Consider the following 26,028-nt stretch of genomic DNA (forward strand, 5'->3'; position numbering starts at 1 on the left):
ATTCAAACGGATCGCGGTAGTGAATTTGTTAATCCCCATGTTGCAAAAGTACTAGTGAAATATAATACCCTGCTCTACCAAAGTCATAGCCCTAAAAAGGCTGCATTGGCCGAACGATTGATAAGAACTATTCGACTTTTAATTTCAAGATATTGTACATTGAAAAATACATCTGCTTTTATTCATGATTTAGATAAAATCATGTTGATTTATAATCAACGACTTCATCTATCATTGTCCAGCTCAACCCCAACTGAAGTTCATCATTCTAATCATGATACAATTGACACCATTCTTAAATAATATTCCAATGAAACGATTGTCAAGAAGAAAAATAAATTCAATGTTGGTGATACTGTTCGAATTGATAGAACAACTAATGTTTTTGAAAAGGGGAATTGCTTGTGGTCCACAGAACGTTTTAAGGTGGCAAAAATCCTAGACACTAAACCCATAACTTATCGTTTGCGCGATACCAAAGATGAAGAGATTCTTGGCGGATTTTAGGACTATGAACTACAAAAATTTTAAAATAATAGCGAAATCTATCAGATTGAAAAGATATTAAAGACTAGTACTCGCAGGGGTAAGAAACAGTTACTTGTTCAGTGGCTAGGATATAACTCGGATTTTGATTCTTGGATCGGTGTTGAAGATATTGACAATGCCCAACGATTTTTATGTAACTTTTATGTCCAATGTTGCCGATTATCTCTACAACGACTTGAATAAGACAAGAGATTTTTGGACGAAACTCTACCCCGCCATCAAATTTGACGGTGCGTATGAAGTGGCTCTTGTCGATTGTATTCTCAAAAATACCTACGAAATCCTGTGAAAGGATCGTGTGTATTATATAAAAGTTATACCATTCGATTGATCCCTCTTTTTCGACTATGAATAGGTTGAAGCACTTAAATCTAGCGAATATCCACATGTCAAATTGAAATATATTGAATATGATAATATGACAGATTTGTGTCGTACAATCAATAGAAAAATCTCATATCGTAGGAATGGTACATTCCATTTTAATTATTCATTGGAACACAATAGGACTTACATAACCTCACCTGTTGACACTGAAATAATTATTCTCAATGATAATCTGAGAGACGTTCTTGGCTTTAAACAGAATACAATCAATAAGGAAAACGCTGGCACCGTTTACGGGATGGATCAAGTTATTTTTGCCGATTATCCACCTGGTTTTGCCTCGGACTCTTGCATATTTCTCTATGCATCCTTTGTGGAAACATCGAGAGTTGGTAATTAAAAATTCCCCCTCTTACATGTTCTTGAATGAAAAAAAAGTCACGAAATTGTTCATCACTATAATATACAGCATCTTCAGTATGTTCCTGTAAACAATTCGTATTTGAAACTCTGTCAGTTTACACAAAGAAGTGAATTGAGTGATCCTCTAGCAATAACAAAAGGTTTAACAGTGATTACATGTAATTTTCGAGCCGTTTTTGCCGACACCAGCACCTAAAATGAACAATAGACGAATCCCATTTGTCTGTCCCAATATCGATTGCTATGTTGGTGCTCTGAGTTCACGTCGAATAGGCAATGGATTGGACTACTACAAGGGGCGTACTGCAATGTCTGGCTATGGTCTTGGTAACTGGTTTGCTAGGCTATTTCGTTCTGCACTACCCCTTGCCAGAAAATATGTTGTACCTGCTGCATCAAATTTTGCTGCCTCAACACTACAGGACTGGGGGTCGGGCAAGAATTTCAATGAGAGTGTTAAGGAAAATATTAGATCTTCAGCAGGAGCCGTTGGTGAGCAATTAAAATCTCAGCAAAATTGGAAGGGATTGAAAAGAATGCGTGCGCGTTATCCACTCATCAGTCTCCACCCAGGCGGGAAGCGAAGGACATCAACAAGGCCTTTGAGGAATAAAACAAGGAAGACCAATAAGAAGAAGAAAAAGAAAAAGATTGTTAGATCAAATAAGGATTTCTTCTCTTATGATTACTTATCTCCCCAAAAGCAATCACATCCATCAATGAGTTCCTCATTGAATCTGTTCAATGATGAAAATGTTGATGTCAGTGCCAAGTATGGCTACTATGAACAATTTCACCCCCAACAATCCCTCTCAGAAAATATACACTTTCAAATATTTTCCAATGAAGACTATTTCATTGATTTGTCATCAACATTTATTGATTTAAATGTTGCGGTGAAAAAAAAGTCAGATAATACAACTCCAACTGTTGCCGATGGTCTCCAAAGCGATCTTATTGCTCTGTAGAAGCGTGTTCTTGTAATTCTTAAAAAGTAAAATCGCTTTATCTCCGCTTACCGTTTCCACAGCCTGGTATCCATGACGTTTACAGTGTCTCATTTGATACTTTAACTTTAAATCAGAGCGAAATCTTGAGAGGCATGTCAGACAGTAATCACATACACCATTCCGCTTTTTACCCTCACATAAAACCCTACTAATTTCGATAATTGGATTAAAATGTCCAATTGAATCAGGCTCTTTGGGTGGTGTGTATAGAAGCCACACCCAATGTTTCACTGATTCAATTGAAGGAGCCCTCACTGGAAATAATACGCCCTTCTTATCGGGACGCTGGCCCTCCTCAAATTCGGTTTCATACTGTAACACCGGGACACCAACCTTTAAATATGCATTAGCCCGCTTGAAAATATCTATTCCTTTTAGTGTCATGGAAAATTGATCATTTAAACAATTAAAATCTACTATTGGGAACTTTGAACCCTCCCTACCATTAACTGCCATTTCATCCAACTTTTTCTTAGATGTATTATCGCGCAGAGTTCTGTATGCGGCAAATAAAAATGCATACTTGAAACACTGTAACCTCGTATCGAAACAGATTCATTGTATCCCCCTACACCCCTCTAAATCTGAAAGAAATTTTAACTCAATATTCCTCAATCCCCCTCTTAAAATAAAATCGTTTTTAAATCTACAAATATTAACGTTTAAACTCTCAATAAATAAAACCACTGATCCGCGACTCTCCTTTTTACAATTGTCCCACTTCGTTTCAATATTTTTAACTCACATTAGACAAACCTACTCATAATTTTATGGATTCCGGTGAATTGCCATCGTTCAGTTTGCAAGCCTTTTGAATACACCTTACTCACATCTTTATTTAAAAAAAATTTTTTTAGTGCTCGTGATGCTTTCAAACTGACCCCCCCCCACACCCCCATCTGTTGTTCAAGCATTGCTTGAATCTTGTTAGTATATATATGTGTAATGGCCAGGGGATATGTTATTATATCCCTTGACACTAGAGAGTTTAACGAATCACCGAATTTGGCACTGTAGACCTTTGTATGGTGCAAGGCAGAGTTGGAAAGAAAAAAATCTGGAAGTGAGGGTACTTGTGACATTACAATAACATTATTACTACTACTACTACTACTACTAGATGTATCATTAACCAGAATGGTGGGGGTGACATAGAATTGTCAATAGAACCCCCCCCCCAGTCTGTTCAATTGCATTGGTTGGAGGTGGCATGAAATCCTCTAAGCCTGTTAGTATGTATTCCAGGGAGTTTGGGGATAGCTGATCAAGCCAGCCTGTATTGTCCTGTGACGGAATTTGTTTATGAGGACCCGGTTCAAATGCACTAGTACTTCTAACATCGCCTAAATGCTCTCGCATAAATCTATCTGTCCATTCCGGGTCCTCCACCATGTCATTGTCACAAGTTAAATCGTCTAGGCTGGCCATGGCCCCAAAACAATCATTTAGAAAACCCCTATGCCACTCCATATTGTCAAGAACTAGCGTAGGTTCATCTCTAAGCTCCATTGGTGGTGCGAGGATTGTTTCAGGTCCACCAAAAATGGATGTTTCATGACCTGATGAAGATGGCTCTACTAATTCATTAATCTATTGAAAAAAGAGTTTTTTTTTCTATGTGAAATAACCATTGTTTTATAAAGTTAAGAAAAAACTAATTTTCCACCCCATCCTCAATACTCAATCCTCCCCTCCTAGCATTATTTTAATTAAATACTTGCCTCCACCCCACCCCCTCCCCCGAAATTTCAGAAAGACGCAATAGTCTATTTATGCTGAAGCATTTCAAGTCGTATGTTTATCAGGATATTGAATAAGTACCATTTTTTACACCTCCCTCAGAACTTAATCCTCAGAACTCCCTCAGGATTAATATTATAGCAAAAATAACATTTTAATATCTCTGACATGCACACACACACACACACACATATGTATATACACAAACACACACACACACATACACACACACACACACACACACATATATATATATATATACACACTTTTACAGTGTTGAAAAAATGGCGAAAAGACTAATTCATTAACCTATAGAAAAAAAGGTTTTATTTTCTATGTGAAATAACCATTGTTTTGTAAAGTTAAAAAACTAAGTTCATTTTTCACTCCATCCTCAAAACTCAATCCCCCCCCATTATTTAAACTAAATACTTGCCTCCACCCCACTCCCTCCCCAGAAAGTTCAGAAATACGCAATAGTCTATTTATGCTGAAGCATTTCAAGTCGTATGTTTACCGGGATATTGAATAAGTACCATTTTTTACACCTACCTCAGAACTTGATCCTCAGAACTCCCTCAGGATTAATATTATAGCGAAAACCACAATTTAATATCTCTGACACACACACTTCTACAGTGTTGAAAAAATGGCGAAAAGGCTAATTCATTAACCTATAGAAAAAAAGCTTTATTTTCTATATGAAATAACCATTATTTTATAAAGTTTAAAAAAAAATATGTTCATTTTTCACCCCATCCTCAAAACTCACTCCCCCCTCCTAGCATTATTTTAACTAAATACTTGCCTCCCCCCCCACTACCTCCCCCGACATTTCAGACAGACGCAATACCCTATTTATGCTGAAGTATTTCTAGTCGTATGTTTAACAGGATATTGATTAAGTACCATTTTTTACACCTCCCTCAGAACTTAATCCTCAGAACTCCCTCAGGATTAATATTATAGCGAAAATAACATTTTAATATGTCTGAAACCCACACTTTTACGGTGTTGAAAAAATGGCGAAAAGACTAAAAAAAAATTGGAAAGGAATGGGCTAATATTTTTAAAACCAGGCAGAAAGTAAATGTAAAAATGCATAAATTTCCAAATTCAGACTGCTGTTGAGTGTCGGATGGTCCTGGCAAAGCATGATGGGGGTTAGATGGGGCAGTGACGTCCGTTTCTTGCATAGATGTGGTGGTGGCTGCGATGTTACTTCCTTGGGGGGTTGGATCAGCGGGGTTCACCATCATGTGAGCAGCCATCCACTCTCTTTTCAGCTTTCTACCCGGCTGCATAGGGGCTGGCATGGGTGGATCCTGGGCAGGCAGCGCTGGTCTGGAAGGGATGTGGGTGGCTTTCGATTGGTCAGCTATCTCCAGTTGTTGCATTGGAGTAGCCCCATTAGCCTTAGCTCTCTTTTGAGGGGGAGGTACGGACTCTTCTAAATTGTCCTTAAAAAGAAAAAAAAAATTAGTATGGAAAAACGATTCCCCTTTTTACAGAAGAAAAAAATATTCTGCACAAAGAATCCCCCTCTCCCCCCGTTTTCAGTAAAGTAAAAAGTAAAAATTTGCGAGAAATATATTAGACTCAGAAATCAAATGCTATTCAATTTACGCATAATTTCTCTCTCCTAGCATTATTTTTAACCCCAATTATTAAGTTCGGTTAAGCTATGAATACATAAACACGTTTTTTAAATATGATGTATGAAAAATACAATTTCAACTATTACCTACACTTGAAATTTATTCAGAATACTAATTGAGGGCACCCCCCCCGCCCCTCTTCCTCCAACTCCTCTTTTTAACCACATATCTCTTGTGTCTAGAACATTTATTCTTGAAGCATTCAGACTAAAAAGTCAAAACGTTGAGGCTGGAGAGAATAAAAATCCAAAATTAATACAAAACTTAAATTTCTTGCCAAGAAATATATTTTGAAAACGATTTGGCTGTATATCAATTTTGAGTTTAGTCTACTATTCTTTAATTAGCAACTTCCTTAATGATATAACTCAATGAATATCCATAGATATCCAAAATTAATACAAAACTTAAATTTCTTTCCGAGAAAATATTTTGAATACGATTTGGCTGTATATCAATTCTGAGTTTCTGGCTAGAATTACACAAACACATGTTGCATTAATCTGTGCCGGTAACACAAGCGTGTGAAGTTTTTGTCTTATGAAAATCACCCTTTTGTAAAAAGATTAAACACACATGGTTTTAATCTAGACCGGAAAAAGACAGCACACTCTATTTTTGATAATGGGAAAAGGATATTTTGAACAAAAGAAGTATTTGTAATGAATGGGTTTACGTAATCGAAAAAAAGCGTATTTTACGTTTTCTAGCGACTATAATCATCATAATTTAGAGTTTGTATTGTTGGGGGGAGAGGTATGCCCCTGAATTTCAATTTACTGGAGGGATGACTATGTAAAATTATTTTATTTGCAAATAAATTAAGAAAATTTACTAAACTGTACTTACATTATAAATCGAAGTAGGCATAGCTTCAAAGTCAATAATATTAAATGTATTATCCATGGTATGTTTAAATATTATGAAAATTTAATCGTAATGCATGGCCATTATATATAAAATCTCAAGGACGAATGAAAATCACTCCTTTTTATATCAACCCAATCACCAATCAAGTTATCGTATATAGAATAACCTCCGCTGTCTCTGATTGGCCCTAAAAAACTGATGTTGTCACAAAAACCACTCTAGTTGTCTTATACAATCTCGACTATACTCTCAAAACATGTTTGACCACTTTATAGGTTTGCCAGCTTTTTAAAATGTCCACGTGAAACTGTGTTGTATATTCTTGTGAAATTCCTTGTGCAATTGATATCAATAGCAAAAAACCAGTCTGATTGTCTTATAAAACCTTGACTATAGTTTCAAAACGTGTTTGGCCACTTTATAGGTTTGCCAGCTTTTTAAAATGTGCACGTGCAACTGTAGTGTATATTCTTGTAGGCGTGAAACTGTACTTTATATTCTTGTAGGCGTGAAATTGTAGTGTACATTCTTGTAGTCGTCAAACCTTTACACTGTATATTCTTGCACTCGTCAATCCTTTACACTGTATATTCTTGCACTCGTCAAACCTTTGCACTGTATATTCTTGCACCCGTCAAACCTTTGCACTGTATATTCTTGCACCCGTCAAACCTTTGCACCGTACAATGGACTTCTTGCACCCGTCAATGGACTCGTCAAAGTGCGTACACCCTTACTACTTTCCCGAAACGAAATAAGGTAAGCCATTTGCAAATATTGATCCCAAGCCATCGGAAAGATTCAACACTTTTTACAGAAAATACGCCGCAATCAAGCGACGTTGCTGAAGATTTTGAATTGAACACTAAATATTTGCATTTATCAGTGTTGAGGCTTAATCCGATTTCCCCATACAGCCGTGGTACTAGTAGCACAGACTTCATTAATGTAAACTTTGACCTGCTAAAAAGCAGAAGATCATCCGCATATGCAATATAGGAGACATTTGACAACCCTGAAGAGTAAGAAAGTGGTATCTTATTAAGAACATTCAATAAACAAGCTTTAAAAATATGAGGTGAAAACATACCATCCTGATGGACCCCAGATCTAACTGGGATTTTGCCAAAGGCCCGGGAACCCTGCCTCAACTGAATAAATTAATTCTGGTACCAAAACCGAAGTACACAAATAATTGAACTATTCATACCCAAATGTGCCAGAGAAAACCATGCCTGAGAGTGACAGACAGTGTTGAAAGCTTTAGATAGGTTTAATGCACAAAAGTGAACTTCTGATTTTAAACGATTTGCTTCTTGTAACACTTTTGCAAGTATACGGTGGGCATGATGGCATCTTATACGCGACATAAAACTGAACTGATTTGCGTCATAATCCACCTTATCTTGAATAAATGGGAGCAATACATATTCAAATAGTTTGCTTAAATTACACGCTACAGTGATAGGGCGGTAGGATCCACAATTAAGCGGATCCTTCCCTCGCTTCAGAACAGAGGTAACAGTACCACACAGGAAAGAATCAGGCACTAGTAAGCTACTAAAACACATCTGAAAAAGTAGTTGCAGATGGCAAATCAATTCAGGAGAATCGATTCTTAAATGTTCAACACAAATTCCATCCAAATCAACAGACTTAGATTTTAGTTTTTTAATGCTTTTCACAACAGACTCAGCACTAATAGGGATAATATCTTTCTGGCGTAGTCTACGTGGAATAACTGAAACAAGCAATCTACAAAACCTGGAATTGACTGCATAATTTACTGTACCGAAAATTGTCGAGTAATGACTAACCCATGAATCACCGGGAATTAAACTAGACAAATCAGTCGTGTTTAGCTTACTAGAAATCACCACGTCAATCCATTGTTAAGGACTTTTCGAAAATTCTGTACCCTTATCTGGGACGCTACGCAAGCAAGATTTGAATTCATATTTATATTTTCTTTTAATATTAAATACATTACCCGAAGTGGGGCGGCCACACGCATTCCATATCCGAAGCCACATTTTTGCCCTATTTTTAACAATTTTTAACTGAGGGTCCTCTTTCCATAAAGAACTTTTAGTTTTCGAACGAATACGCGAAACAGGGACAGCTATGGCCTCGGCTTGTTTAAGGCAGGCAACAATCGGCAATCGATTGCTATGTTGGTGCTCTGAGTCCACGTCGAATAGGCAATGGATTGGACTACTACAAGGGGCGTACTGCAATGTCTGGCTATGGTCTTGGTAGCTGGTTTGCTAGGCTATTACGTTCTGCACTACCCCTTGCCAGAAAATATGTTGTACCTGCTGCATCAAATTTTGCTGCCTCAACACTACAGGACTGGGGGTCGGGCAAGAATTTCAATGAGAGTGTTAAGGAAAATATTAGATTTTCAGCAGGAGCCGTTGGTGAGCAATTAAAATCTCAGCAAAATTGGAAGGGATTGAAAAGCATGCGTGCGCGTCATCCACTCATCAGTCTCCACCCAGGCGGGAAGCGAAGGACATCAACAAGGACTTTGAGGAATAAAACAAGGAAGACCAATAAGAAGAAGAAAAAGAAAAAGATTGTTAGATCAAAGAAGGATTTCTTCTCTTATGATTACTTATCTCCCCAAAAGCAATCACATCCATCAATGAGTTCCTCATTGAATCTGTTCAATGCTGAAAATGTTGATGTCAGTGTCAAGTATGGCTACTATGAACAATTTCACCCCCAACAACCCCTCTCGGAAAATATACACTTTCAAATATTTTCCAATGAAGACTATTTCATTGATTTGTCATCAACATATATTGATTTAAATGTTGCGGTGAAAAAAAAGTCAGATAACACAACTCCAAATGCCGCCGATGGTCTCTCTTACGAAAACTGTATTCTACACAATCTGTTCAAACAAATTAATGTATTTATTAATGGAACATTGGTGAGCACTAGCAATAATTTATCCAAATATGCAAGCTACATACAATTTATGATGATGACACCAAAGGCATACAGGGATTTGAGAGGACAATCATTGGGCTATGAATATCGATCGAGTGTTGATACTGATGTTGAGTTGATTACTGCAGTGACCCAGGAGTATCATCTGGTTGGAGAATTAAATCATGAGATATTTAATATATCCCAAATGTAACCCCCAATGTCAAGATTGACATAAAGTTGCAACTAGCCCCATCGAATTTCATTTTGAGAAATATACTTCTTGCAGCACCCGAAGCAAATGTCATTATCACATCGGCAATTCTCCACGTCCGAAAACAACAGGTTATGAGCTCTGTTGCATTGGCAGTGCAAAAGCTAAGAGCCACTGGCAACAACATTAAACTTCTTGTCCCCCCTAGGATCACCAATCAACGTCACATTGCCACCAACTCTCGTAGCTATACCGATTCATCATTTATCAATGGAGAACTCCAATAAAATTTGGCTTTGACTTTTGTGAAGAGTGGTAGTGGTGTTGAATCCTGGACAGAATCCCCCCACGATTTTAGTTTTCTCGGTCTATCTAGCGTTGTGTGCAAAGTGAATGGTATTCCACTGTACACTCTATCGTTTGACAAAAAATCCTAAAGAACTCAGTACGAGCTGACCATGCAATCCCTAGATCATGACTCTCAACTATTTGAAAATGGAAATAACCGATTCAATGTTTTCAAAAAATCATGGCGTAATTTTTTTGGACTTTTCGGGGACCCAGGATATGAGCATAGTACGAACAGGGAATGTACGTTTAGAGTGTACATTTGCCGATGCTTTGACTGAGAGTATCACGCTAATATCATTGAGTCAATTTGAAACCTATTGGGAAATCACACCCGACGGCAGTGTTCTAATAGACTTAGCACCATGAACACAAACCAAATAATCAACGTATTTAGTATGGATCCATACATGTCCCAGTACAAGTCCTATTGCATACCTTCGGACTTCATTGAAAAAATTCCAAGTGTTAACAATAGCCTAATCATTGTTAATAGCAGTCCATCAACTTTGAAGGCAGGCCATCGGCTATGCATCTTTCAAACAACGAAGAATATTGAATTTTTTTATCTTCTTGGCCTATCGTATAAATTCTACAATCCATACATCAGCAACTTTATTGAAAGCAGTGGGAAAAGTATTATTCAAAATCAACGAAGAGTACAGGATTTCACGACTAAGATATGTGGCTTTCATGCACTACTCTTTTTCATGTTCAGATGTCGTGGCTATACCTACAAGCAATTTCTCGACATCTACGTTGACTTACCTCGATTGAATGACTTTCTAGTGGAAACTATACTTACAAGTGTGTTTAATGTTGATTTTAGTGCCCTACGAATAAAATATTATAAAACTTTATTTTAAGTTGTTCATTTATAAATGAAAAATATGTATATACATGATAAAAACGACTTTTTCTACTATTTAGATTTCATCCTATACTAGGTACAGGTACTTTTTAACAACAACTAGTGAAGATAGATTATCCGAATTCATAGTATACTGATCCTGATGTACTGCAATGTCAGGGTCACATTTTCTACAGTAGAGTGTAACTTCACTCTTGTCATATCTTTTTGTACAGTCAATGATACTATTCTCATTCATTCTGTAGAATTCCTATGTTTCAATTGCCTTATTTGAAGCAATGTCACAAACAGTGTCCTGCAAGTGGCGAATCACATTCCGTCACAGCCAAATAAAAATCAGTGGGCTTATAATCATAACACCCATTGTTTTCACAACGATGAAGTAGAAACCATATTCTTTTGTTGTTCCAACAGTTGAATCGCTGTCCTGACTCCTCCTCCCAGAACAATCTAAAACCACTACGATACCAATCTCGTAGCAATAAACTAAAATCACGCTTAGGATTCTTTCCAATCATACCGGGATATGTATTTTCCCACTGATTCCATTTATCACAGTGGCAATTCGAGCATAGGTGCCCTCTAGGATGAGATTCACACACCTCTTCAAGACAGAAATTTCAACCTTTAATTTGTACAGCATATCCTCTATGCAATTTACACGGGTTGAATAATCTGCACTTTTCATCATACTCATCAATCATTGTGTAATTCTCACATGATGACCAGCTGCCCAGTGTGTAAATGCATAGTTGACATGTATGGAACATTTTTTTTTCATGTTTTGACACTCTCACTGCCACAATGAAACTGAGCTACCAACAACAAAAAATTGACTGGGATAGAGAGAGAGAGAGAGAGGAGTAAATCATCCTTGAACACCATCTTGCTCATTAGAAAAGTCCTAAATTTCTTAGCTAGTGTTTAAAAGCATATCCACAATTTCATTTTGCCGTGTCGTGATTAATATATCAATAAATTGTGGAAATGTATTTGGACCACGACGTAAAAGCTTCATGCAGTAGTCTAATGATGGAGAATCAGTTTTCATTATATCGACAAGCATTCCCTGAGAAAATATCTTCCTTTGAATAGACAGCTCTAGAAAATCATAATCTAGAATCACACGCTTTTCCATAAACACTAGTTTCTCCATGATTCGCTCTTTCTCAAATCTATCCATTTTTTTAGTCCTAACACTCTCACAACCAATTTCAGACAAACCAGAATTTTTTCTACTCTAAAAAATTTACGCTAGTCTACTACAGAAAGAAAAATACCTTTGATTTAGAAACAATTTTATTGAGCATAATTACAACAATAATAATCACTGATGGAATTTGTTCTCATCAATATATTTCACTAGTGCATCTAATCCTGCCTGAAGTCTATTTATATGCACGATATTCAGTTTCGCAGCAAAACATAATTGCTCCTCCAGCTTAAATTTGCTTAATGATATTAAGTATCTAGCATACATATCGTCCCATTCAAGGCATAGTCTACAGCCTCCTGTTATTTCCGCAGCCATATTTGGTACTCGTATATCTTTGCTGCTGCTGCCGGCTCCACCATCAATCTCCAATAGTGTAAATGCTCCACTCATTTTCTCTACTAATATCCTTTCAAATAAACTATTCTCCCTGAATTCAATTCTCTTACTAATATGAATTACAATGAAAATCACTCCTTTTATTCAAATCCAATTACCGATCAAGTTATCGTATATGGAGTAACCTCCGCTCTCTCTCTCTTGTAGGCGTGAAATTGTACTGTATATTCTTTTAGGCGCGAATCTATACTGTATATTCTTGTAGGCGTGAAACCTTTATACTGTATATTCTTGCACTCGTTAAACCGTTGCACTGTATATTCTTGCACCCCTCAATGCACTCGTCAAAGTGCGTACACCCTTACTACTCCGGCATTAAGTGATATTAAAGAGAAGCTGAAACTGGGGTACGCCAAAATTGTCCCCAACAGGAGAAGATATAACAGAAAAGCATTGGCTAAATTGTACTCGAGCTTTTGTGACCATGCGGTTTTGTTCCCAGCTGGCTTTCACATCCTGTTTCGGCCAGGGGATATTAGCGATATTAGAATTACGTATTTCAGATATTGCAAGTTTTTATTGTATTTGCCTCGCAGATACAGTAATAGAAAGATGATGCGGATTTTTGGCGCTCCGGATATTGTAAATTGTTTTGTCAGGCAAAGTAGCCGTCTTCAAGAGAACATTTATGATAATTTGGGTTTTAACCACCCACTTATCGGGGTAGCCACAGCGCATTGAGTGTAATATTTATTTATTGTGTTGTTGTTAAATGTATCTTTGTGTTTTGTTTTTTTTTTCTTTTCTTGTGTTACTCCACATCATTTTCCGTATAGTGGGTCAAAAATAAATTATTTATTATTATTTAGTGTCTTATTTTGAATAAAAAAAAATAGTTTTGAATTTTATTACGTGATAGTGCATTTTTCAAGATTTTATATGTGTGTGCATTAATAAAACATTTAGTACTTTTTGTAGTGTTGTTTATTTGTAAATGAATAATATGTATTATTCCTAAAAAATGTTTTGTTTTCTTCTTGTTCTCGAATCTGATTAGGGAAATTACTATTATTATTTATTGAAGGGAACGATGCAATCTACAGTCAGTTGTGTTTTGACATCGATGCAAGTGGGGACTATGTATCAATTTAAAACTCCATTTAGGTCGTTTCTTTGCGAACCATCAATGTCCAGCAAAACGACCCTTTTAACAAAAATAATTCAAAATCGTGAAAAAATGTTTTTAGAAAATCCAAACAAATTTACTATTGCTAAAGTGTTTGGCAAGAATCCTATGATAGAATAAAAACTATAGCCCCAGACACGAAATTCATACATGGACTTGACATTTTCAACAGTATTGAATCAAACTTTTGGTTGATTATTAACGATCTAGCTGAGTCCATTGAAGAATGGTCTCAGGAGATAATACAATTGTTCACTGTCGGATCTCATCATCAACGAATCTCCGTAATCCTAGTTCCACACAATCTGTTTCAGCAGAGTAAGTGTATGAGAACACTTGCTTTGAATTGCACCTACTACATCATCCGTAGGGTTGTTCGTGATTCCAGTTCCCTCATAAAGTTGAACAGACAGGTGTATCCTGGTGAACCGAAATTCAACAACATTTATTTAACCACGACTTAGGAAGGCCATACTCGAACATGGTGTCGACAGGGAATTCATTAATCTCATATCAGAATTTTGTTTAAATTTAACTAAAGGAAATATTCAACTGCCAAAAGGTGTTAAGCACCAGATAAAACAACATCGTTCTCTTGTACGGTCCCTAGCAGAAAGCAAAAATAAAGGAAACGATTTTAAAAGAAAACTATTTCTTCAAACGGATAGTAACTTTTTTACACTTTTACTGCCAGTCATTGCAGGACTTGTAAAAAGTTCTCTCTAGAGAGAGAATGGCCAAACCATATAAATTGACTCCAGTTGAACTCGCTCTTTCGCCAGAGGAAAATTTCGAGGACAATCTCAATAAATTCATTAACGATGAGACAATTGCCGACGATGAAAAATTAATTCTGCTTCAAGATGCACTTTGTCGAGTCGACGAACATAAACCATATCGTGAGAGACCACTCAAAGTAAATGCCATTGATCACAATAAGGAAATGACTCCAACAACATCATCACCATCATCAACAACAATAATACAAAAAGAAGAAGAAGAAGAATTGTCTAAAGTTATGACAAGTGTTGCAGATCTAATGCCACATTCCTATCGTGAACAGTGTAAAAGACTCTTGACATATCTCAATGACAGTGGACATGTTCAAATTGATACTAATGGGAACCAAGTTGTAATCCATGGTAAGACCTATATTCTACTTGATTTATTATCAGATTTGGTCACGAATCGTAAAAGACTTGTCTCATTTGACAGTCATCTACATACATTTTTAAACTCATCAAACTTTCCCAAAAGCCTTATTGCCAATAAACATGTTTTAAAACGATTAAAGGAATTTTGTCAGATATTAAAAGATGTTTTTAAATCATTTTCGTAAAAACCTAGCACGCCAAGTGGAAATGATTTGACAAGAGTTCTGAGGGGGGAGTCAAGCGAAGACGTCTTAATATCACTGCATCCCCTTCAGCATCATCTGTTAGTATGCAAATGGAAAGTGGACTCTTCACTACGTGTTTACGTTCAAAATGGTTGAAGCATTGAAACATTTTAATGGGAATATTGGTACAGTGGGGAGTTTAAGTTCACCCACCAAACTTGCTCAAGTAATTGGACTTGAAAAGGATCGGGCGGCAGAGTATCTACAGAATGAATCAAGTTACACTCTACATCGTAATTGTACAGTCCGTGGTAATCACTATCGAAAAACTAAAGCCTTTTTCCCATTACAAAGACTACAAGCAGATCTTTTGACTCTGGATGAGATACAACGGCGTCAGAATCACTCATACAAGTACATTCTACTTGCAATCAGTGTTTTTAGGCGGTATGCATATGCCATTCCACTGCGGTCAAAGAGCGGCGATGAAGTTTCTAAAGCTTTTGAAATCATCCTTGAACAGGATTGCAATAAGAAGATTCAAATGGATCGGGATAGTGAATTTGTTAATCCCCATGTAAAGAAGGTTCTACTGAAATATAATACAATCCTCTATCATAGTCATAGTCCAATAAAGGCAGCATTGGCCGAACGGCTGATAAGAACTATTCGACTTTTATTTTCTAGATATTGCACTTTGAAAAATACTGCTGCTATTACCCATGATTTGGATAAAAATCATGTTGATTTATAATCAACGTCCAAATCGATCCCTGTACAACTCAACCCCAATAGAAATTCATCATGATGTCAACACACTTGACACTTTTCTTAAACAATATTCCAATGATGGTAATGTGAAGAAAAAGAAGAAAATCAATGTTGGTGATACTGTTCAAATCAATCGAACTACTAATGTTTTTGAAAAGGGTAATTACTTATGCTCCACTAAACTTTTTAAAGTCTCCAAACTCTTGGAAACTACACCCATAACGTATCGTTTACGTGACATGAAAGATGATGAGATTCTTGGCAGCTTTTATGATTATGAATGACAAAAAGTTAAAAACACTGGAATCTATCAGATTGAAAAGATATTGAAGATATTAAAGTACTCACAGGGGCATGAAACAGTTGCTTGTTCGTTGGCTAGGATACAACTCTGATTTTGATTCGTGGATATCCGCCGAGGACCTACACAATACCGAATGATTTTTATATAACGTTTATGTCCAACGTCTCCAACCCTCTCTACAATTATTTGAATAAAACAAGTGATTTTTGGACGAAACACTCTTCCACCATTGAATTTGATGATGAAAGTAATGAAGTTGCTCTTGTCGATTGTATTCTCAAAAATACCTATGATATTCTGAGAAAAGATCACGTGTATGAGATAAAAGTTACACCATTCGATTGGTCACTCTTTTTCGAGTATGAATGGGTTGAAGCACTTAAATCTAGTGAATATCCTGATGTTACATTAAGATATCAAGAATATGGTACTATAACGGATTTGTGTCGTGCAATCAATAGAAAAATCTCATATCGAAGGAATGGTACATTCAATTTTAATTATTCAATGGAACATGATAGGATTTACATTAGCTCACCCGTTGACACCAAAATGATTCATCTCAATGATAATCTGAGAGACGTTCTTGGCTTCAAACGGAATATGATCAATGGGAAAAACGCGGGCACTGTTAGCGGGATGGATCAAGTTATTTTTGCTGATTATCCACCTGGTCTCGCCTCAGACTCTTTCATATTTCTTTATGCGTCCTTTGTGGTAACATTGAGAGTTGTTAATTCAAATGTCCCCCTCCTAAGTGTTCTTGAACGAAAAACCGCCCATGAACATGTTCATCACTATAACATAAAGCATCTTCAGTATGTTCCTGTAAACACTTCGTATTTGGAACTCTGTCAGTTAGCACTGAATTAGGTGATCCTCTAGAAAAAAAGTTTTGGACGTGATTATATGTCATTTTCGACCCATTCGGCAACAACAACAAAATGAATAATAGGAAAATATATTTGTATGTCCTGATATTGATTGCTATGTTAACGCTCTCTAACCACGATAATTGGGTCATGGAATGGACTATTATAAAGGCCGTTTTTCAATTTTGGGCTACGGTCTTGGCAGTTGGTTTGCTAAGCTGTTTCGCTCTGCAATACCGCTGGCTAAAAAATATATTGCGGTAGTTGCTGCAGATTTTGCGTCCTCTACGCTACACGATTGGGCGGATGGTAAAGATTTTAAAGAAAGTGTTTCACAAAACATCAGGTCCAGCGCTCTATCCCTTGGCGAGCGATTGAAATCTCGACAAAGTGGAAAAGGTTTTAAAAAGAGGAGAAACATCTCATTACTCATCAGTCTCTACTCAGGTCAGAAGCGAAAGACATCATCATCACTCTTGTCAAAGAAAAGTAAGAATAAGAAAAAGAAACCAAGAAGAAAAAATCGTTAGTTAAAAAAGGGATTTCTTTTCCTAGACTGAAATGGCATATCTATCCCACAAGGAATCTAATCCCACTGTCACCGCATCTCTAAATCTTTTCAACGCAGAAAGTGTGGATGTCAGTGTAAAACACGGGTACTATGAACAATTCTAAACACAGCAAAATCTCTCTGAAAACATAAATTTTCAAATTTATTCCAATGAAGACTACTTCATAGATTTATCATCCACATTTATTGATTTAAAAGTTGTGGTGTGGAAAAAGTCTGAAAATTCACCTCCCTTTAACATCGATTGATTATCCTATGAAAATGGTATACTACACAATTTATTTAAACAAATATGTGTCTACATAAAAGGAAAATTCGTGAGCACTAGCAACAATCTATCAAACTATGCTAGTTACATACAATTTATGTTGATGACTCCAATGGTTTATAAGAAATTGACAGGTCCACCAATGGGCTATCCCTATAGATCAAATGTTGATACTGACGGTGAACTCACTTTGGCAGTGAGCAAGGAGTATCTTTTAGTTGGTAGAATCAATCATGAAATATTTAATATATCCCAATGGATGCCCCCCAATGTTAAAATTGATATAAAGTTTGAACTTGCACCGTCCAATTTCATCTTAAGAAAAACACTTGATGCATCACCCGATTCAAATATCAATCTCACCTCGGCAATACTTCATGTGTGAAAACAACAGGTTATGAGTTCTGTTGCTATGGCAATTGAAAAACTATGACCCTATGAAAATAATATTAAACTGCTCGTTCCTCACACAATCACCATTTAACGCCATATTGTCACTAGATCAAGTACCTACGCTGATTCTTCATTTATCTATGTTGAAATTCCTTCGAAACTTGTTTTGGCCCTTGTAAAAAGTGTCAGTGATATAGGATCATGGACAAGTTCGCCACATGAATTCAAATTATTTGGACTTACGTTTCTTGCGTGTAAAGTAAATGGAGTTCCTCTCTACAATCCTTTGATAAATCATACAGGACCCTATATGAATTGACAATGTAATCCCTAGATCCTGATTCTCATCTATATGAAAATGGTATTACCGATTCAATGTTCGCAAAAAGTCATGGTATCATTGTTCTGGACTTGTCTGGTAGTCAAGATATGAGTATTGTCCGAATGGATACTTTACTTTTAGAGTGTACCTTTGACAAACCATTGACAGAGATTGTAACATTAATCACACTTAATCAATTTGAAACATATTGGGAAATTACCCACGACGGTAGTGTTTTTTTTAGACTTGGCACCATGAACACCCATCAAATAATCGATGTATTTAACAAGGATCCTTTTATGTCCAAATACAAACCCTCTCTGGATTTGTTCAAATTTTCAGAGCAGAAGTAGTAATAGAAGTACCCCCGAAAGTTTGAATTTAATACCGTCAGTCATTCTTGGGATATTGCTGAGATGTCTTATTGTCAACCAGCAAACACACAGTGCGTTTTGATTTAATTTTAAAGCAAAATTTATTTTTTTAGCATAATGAGCAAATTGTATTTCTGTAAGGGGGTTTAACCTACCCAATAACCCTAGAGATACCACAATTATATTATTTTTTTTCGCCGTCCAAATCAAACAAAAGAGACGGAGTATTAAAAAATGCAAGAAAAAGACATAAAAGACAAATATACAAGACAAATACAGTATATATAAAAACACATGTTTTACATACTAATGTAATACTCACTAGCAAGAAAAGACTGGTTAAACAGTAGAGAAAACAAAAACACACTGAGTTCTACTGGCGGAAGATTTCAAACCACGGGTGGCTTTTAACATTATTATTGAACTTTGAGATCTGATTAAGGAGGGCTGAAGTTGGGTCGGTCAATATCATAATTCCCAATAAGAAAAGAATTTCCGGATCAAAGTGAGAGACAAAGCCGAAATTTAGCACACTTAAAGGAAACAGATCGAAGTTTACGTTTATCGCAACTCGGGAAAAGTCTTCAAAAAACAACTCAAATACAAGAAATGGGGGAGTACAATTGCATTATGAAAGCGAGCTAAATATTGTCTGTTGAACCTTAAATTGTTTGAAATGATTTTCCTATATGCAAAGCCAATTTTCCATATGCCAAATTTCCAAAGACGCGTGATTAGCAATCGGCAGGTTGTTTTTAATGTTGAACCGATAGGAAGACCAAGGTAAGTAATGAACTGAACTGGCTTGATGTTTGCATTTCCAAGAGCAATCGTAAAACCATCGGGGACTGATTTCCAATTAAAAGGCATGATTTCCGACATTCCTTCATTAAACACTAATCCGAGCTGCTTATTGCCATTCTGGAGGATATTAAAGTTTTCCTCTATACCCGAAACAGTGCAACTCGAATTAAATATATCATCCGCATATTATATTAACGAAACATTGCAGGACACAAGTTGTTTTACATCTCTCTTGCCCTTGAATTATATATTATTAAAAGCAGTAGATGAAGTTATAGCCCCTTGTCGAGCCCTTTTTTAACCAGGACAACAAGATTATTTTTTATTTCAAGATCCGAATGCTGATGCTGAAGGTCTTTCAGATTTATATCCTGGCTGAATGATGCTGCCTTATTTTTTATATTTTGTTTGAGATTTCTGTTATATAGCATTTAAAAGTGCCAATTAGACCTTCAGCATTCATAGCATCATAGAAGTTCGGCTTTCAGATTTACATACATAGCTTTTAAAGGAAGAAGGGTTCCTTTTCATACACCGCGCTTTCCCTTTTCCAATATCAACGTATTATGAATCAAAGAGTCGAAGGCACGTTGAACATCGTTCGCCGCGAGAGCCAAACTTTATCCAGTTTTCTTGGCATCAACGAAAATAGGAGCTACGGCGGACAACGCATGGCAACAACCCACCCGTGGCTGGAACTTACAAAAAAAATAAAGGACGAAAGTGGATCTATTTATAAAATTCCCATTGATATTCCAATATAACAATATATAACTGTGAGTCCCAAACTGTGAGTCTGGGTTATAACACTTATTTCGGACCTCATTAATTATCAAAAGCTCTAATATTTTAAAGAAAGTTGTCGAAACCGTGATCGGCCGAAAAGACGAACATCCCCCATTAGGTTTACCTTTTTTAGGGATTGGAGTTAAAGCCCCAATGCAAAAAGACGACGGAACTATTCCGGTGATGGAAATCATTTGAAATAACAGTGTAATATGATGAAAGAACAATTTACTACATATTTTCACATGGAACGCTGAAATACTATCTGAACCCATGGATTTCTTTTTCTTAAGGCGATTAATAGCATTCATTGCACACTCTAGAGAAAACACAACATCAGAATCAGACTAACTCACACTTATAATAACCCCCAAGGCACTTTTAAGGGGCTGAGAACAAGTTCTCATAATATTCGACCCAAGTTAATTCAGGGATGTCAAAATTCGATATATTATTAACGCAATTACTCTGTGGTTTTAGAACCATTTTCCAAATTTCATTTGAATTAATAAGAACTTTATCAGAATAAACTGACTGAATTGAGCTCCTACGATTGGCAAGCTCTTTTGCGAATTGTTTTTCAGTCTGCAATCTTATCTGATTTACAATGCCAGACCTCGGAGAACCACAGTCTCTCCAAACTTTCAACCAAAATTTTGCCTTATCATATGCTGGGTTCCTTGACCACCCAATAATTTTCGTCCCACTTTTAATACGCTTAAGAGGAACAGCCGCAAGTTCAGCAACACGCAAAGAATGAATCAATTCAGCACCATATATATTTAGCTTCACTCGCATATCAACTGAGTCTGCACGAACAGACTTACAAAGTAGATCATAGGGCACACGGCTTTGTCAAAGATTACATCACACGACTCATTAAATTTTTGAACACTAACCCTAGACCAATCGGGTGACTTCATCCACCTTTTACGCGACTCGGCGCTGTCCGTATTTTGTGGTAACCGAGACTGCAGGGAATACGCTTTAAACTTGAGTGGGAGATGGTCAGATGTAAAGCTGTTATCCATAACAAGCAAAGAAGGAATATTGATAGATTGGCTTGCTACAACATGGTCCAAGTTGAAAGTACTTCCAGAGTTATGAATGTAGCATATTTTTCACTTTTGGCTCTGACACTTAGATTATCACTCATAATACTGAGAAAAACACTTTTTCAACTTGACGCTACGTGGTCGTCGAATTCAAGGTCGCAGTTGAAGTCACCTTCTATAATACAATAAAGCTTTCCTTAACAAGATTTTTCCAGGCATTTAGAAACATTAAATACACTAATTGCGAAGCGACGTTCCGATTTGTTGTCCCGGTAGTCAGTGGGAAGATAGAAAATAATTATATTCAAGTTGTTTTAGATAATTTCGGAGACCACACTGCCTTTCCATGACGATAAATAAAAGTTCAAATAGGGATAAAATCCTTTTAATAGACAGTGTTTTTTATAACAATGATAGAAATTCACAAAAATACCAGATATTTCGGTCACATATACAGTGACCGTCATCAGTGGTAAAACTAAAGTTTTACCACTGATGACGGTCACTGTATATGTGACCGAAATATCTGGTATTTTTGTGAATTTCTATCATTGTTATAAAAAACACTGTCTATTAAAAGGATTTTATCCCTATTTGAACTTTTATTTATATTCACGTTGTTTACTCTAACAGTGCGGTAACAATCCTCTGCATCCAAAAGGTCGGAGCATAGGTTTGATCGAACGTACAATACTAAACCGCCAGAAGGACGACCAAAATCTTTTGTTTGCTTCGCAGGCACAGAATATGCACTCTGAAAAGGTGAAAGATTCAACAAGTTTATGCCCTGCTCCATAGTAAAATGCTCTCGCAGGCATATTATGTCGAAAACGAAAAAAATAAAGGACGAAAGTGGATCGGTTTATAAAGCTCCCATTGATATTCCAAAATATCAGACTATGTGATATATCATACTATGTGGCCTAGCGGAAGTCGGCTTCTGTTTAGCGACGGGACAATTCACACTTTAGCATGTGTGACCGTTTTGCTTACATACTACACAAAACCTGGCACCAGTATATGGATTGGAACGTTACTTGACTAATATAGTTGCTATATCATAGTTACTAGACCGTTCAGTTACTATATCGTTACTTGACGAATATAGTTGTTATATCATAGATACTAGACCGTTCAGTTACTAGAACGTTACTTGACTAATATAGTTGCTATATCATAGTTACTAGACCGTTCAGTTACTAGAACGTTACTTGACTAGTATAGTTGCTATATCATAGTTACTAGGCCGTTCAACAAAATGGTTGTCTTAAAATTTTGGTTGGAGCGGGAAATTATTAGGTAAAGAGGAGGGCGGATTATCCTACAATCACTATTGACTCTTCAAAAGGGCAATAGAACTTTTAATTTGCAATTCTACTCCAAAAGGAGCGCCTTAGCTCCGCCTTCGAGTTCAACTGAGATACACGCGTGCAATCGCCTCGATTGACCAAAGCAACACCAGTTGACGTTAGCATTCGCTATGATTCGGACCAAATTAAATAATGAGTGATTGTGAGATAGTGATTGGATTGTTGGACAATTTAGTCGATGAAGATTATGATCGTGAGAGGCGTGGAAGGCAATATAAAGCTCATTCGCGTCGCAGAATACTTTCAAGTGAGAGTGATTGCGATCAAACAAATGGCTCTCGGAGCCCAGAGTTTCTAACTCGAGCTCGGTATGGCTCTCGGAGCCCTGAAATTAGTTCTAGGAACGAAAAATCTTGATCTCGGAGCCCTACAAAAATCCATGACACATAGCGGACTGCTTCTCTGGAAAAGCACAAAAGTAAAAGATTAAAAGAAAACACGTCAAATGACGCTCTATTCAAAAAGATTTCTGAAGAACGTTCTGGTACCAAAGAGGGTCCCAAGATCCATAAGAAACTTGCCAAAGTTGCAAATAGAGCTTTTTCTGAGCCTTTGGAAATAGTGAAGCTAAAAGAGTTATTTGAGCACCACCCTAGGCCTGCAAATACCGAAAAAATTGTACCTCCAAAGGTGAATAGGGAAATTTGGGCTATTCTCTCATCACAGGCTAAACAGAGGGATGCTAAGGCACTTCAAGTGCAGCGGACAATTGCTCACTCAACATTTTGTGTTTTAGAGGCAGCAAATGCGATTCTTGAGCTAGAAAATGAGCATACTAAAGAAAAGGTTGTCAAAAACCTTACAGATGCAGTGCACATGCTTGGCCTCACCAATTACGATCTAAGTTGAAAAAGACGTCACGCGATGAAATTCGAATTGAGCCCAGATCCCACTGTAGCGCCAGCTTTATGTGCTCCTGAAGTCAAAGTCACGGAGTATCTTTTTGGCAAAGATATTGCCAAAACAACATCTAAAGCTAAATCCGTGGCGGATTTGAAAAAAAAATGTTTTGGAAAACCAAAAACGTGCAAGGGGGGGGGCCTACCGTTATCGCCGATGGCAGAACGAGGCCCCCCGTCCAAATTATCGCAGAAGGCAGGGCCAGGACCGTCAAGAGAGGTGCAAATTCCAGAATTTCCAGAAAAGGGATTGCAAATAGCTGGTATGTACTACTTATCATACCCCGCCCTTGATTTTTATGATTTTGTTGTTAATTTCAATAGGCAGTCACAACATTTGGCTGATAACTTTAAAGCTGGGAGAATTAGTAAGTACATCTCAAAATGGCAGTCAATAACCAGTGATTTGAATATTTTGAATATTGCAGCCTCAGGCTATAAGATTGAATTTGAGAAAACACCACTAAAAGCTTTGAAAACAAAAAACAAAAGTTTTACGTTTGAAGAAATATAGGCTATAAGAAAAGAAGTTCATATTTTATTGCATAAAGGTATTATTGTTAAAGTACCCGACTTCAGAATAAAGGATATACGTTGTATTTCTCCTGTTTTTACAGTCCCAAAGAAAGATGGGTCTACTCGGTTTATTCTTAATCTTAAAAATTTAAATGAAAACATTAAATATTACCATTTTAAAATGGAAAGTGTTCATTCTGCGGTACTTTTAATGATAACAAATTTTTATATGACCTCTTTTGACCTAGTCGATTTTTATTATTCATGCCCTGTTGATTTTGATGATCAAATGTGGCTTTGTTTTCAAGTTGACCTTTGTTATGCGTTCACTTCGATGCCGAATGGCTTATCATCTGCCCCAAGGGTTCTTACCAAACTTATAAAACCTGTTATCTCTCTGCTTCAAAGAAAAGGGTATTTGTCAGTTACGTATTTAGACGATTCACTCCTTCTGGGAAGGTCATATTTAGAATGTCAAAATAATGTCTATGAAACAGCGAAATTACTGTCAGAGCTGGGGTTTGTGATCCACCCGGGAAAGTGACTTCTCATTCCAAGCCAAAAAATAGGATTTCTGGGCTTTTTGTTAGATTCGCGATCAATGCGTATTTTCCTGCCGGAAAGAAAAATTAAAAAAGTTATACATTTGGTTTCAAAAATTCTTAGTCAAAAATTGACTACGATTCAAGAATTGGCTGAAACTCTTGCCGTTCTTGTTTCAACATTTCCAGCAGTAGAATTAGGGCCCTTATATTACCGAAAAGCGGAATCGTTGAAAACTCAAGCATTAAGGTACGCTAAGGGTGATTTTGCGGCAAGGATAATTTTAACATCCAATGTAAATTCGGAACTACAAAGGTGGTTGGATATTGCCAATAATGCTTCTAAAGCAATTGAGTTTAGATCAATTGACAAATATTTGTGTAGTGATGCGTCGAAACTAGGTTGGGCACTCGTGGACAAATATTCTATGATAACGGCCACAGGTGAATGGTCCTCAGAAGAGAAGAGATTTGATATCAATGTCTTAGAAACGAAGGCCGTTTATCTGGGATTTAAATGTTTTGACCATGATATTAAAGGCATGCATGCTCGGCTGCGTTCTGACAATATAACCACAGCAGCTTATATAAATAAAATGGGAGGATATAAATCTAAATTTTGTAATTATTTCGAAAATAAGGTCTGGCAGGTAGTATTGCAGGGCAAAGGGTGGATATCTGCAGAACATGTGCCTGGGGTTGCTAATATCACAGATAAAGCATCACGAAAATTTGATAATGAAAGGAATGGAAATTGGATTCTGAATTATTTACTATTTTGAATTTTTTGGTATGTCAGTCAATAGATATTGATTTGTTTGCGACTAGATTAAATTTTCAGATTAAACCATTTGTTTCTTGGAAACCAGATCCAGAATGTTTTTTCGTAGATGCATTTGCAATTAATTGGAAGCATTATTTCTCTTATGCATTCCCCCCATTCAGTTTACTTCTGAGGACCCTTCAGAAGGTGGAAACAGATCAGGCCACTGGTATTTTGATCTTTCCAAATTGGACCACACAAGTATGGTATCTCTTACTATTAAAGCTTTTAATAGGAAGTCAAATATTTCTACCAAATGATATTTTTACTTTGTCTCTCCCAAAGAAACCGACCTTGCACCATCCATTGTACAAGACGTTACACCTAGCGGCTT

The 26,028-nt window shown here is 36.7% G+C and overlaps 1 pseudogene; it reads left to right on the forward strand.

The window, feature by feature from the left end:
- Nucleotides 1–23,046: 23,046 nt before the first annotated feature.
- Nucleotides 23,047–24,274, forward strand: LOC148939154 (uncharacterized; annotated as a pseudogene).
- The last annotated feature ends 1,754 nt before the right edge of the window (nt 24,275–26,028 follow it).

This window comes from Artemia sp. Qi Xiang Cuo, chromosome 21 (assembly GCF_049724085.1).
Source record: "Artemia sp. Qi Xiang Cuo chromosome 21, ASM4972408v1, whole genome shotgun sequence".
In the NCBI taxonomy this organism is placed as follows: Eukaryota; Metazoa; Arthropoda; class Branchiopoda; order Anostraca; family Artemiidae; genus Artemia; species Artemia sp. Qi Xiang Cuo.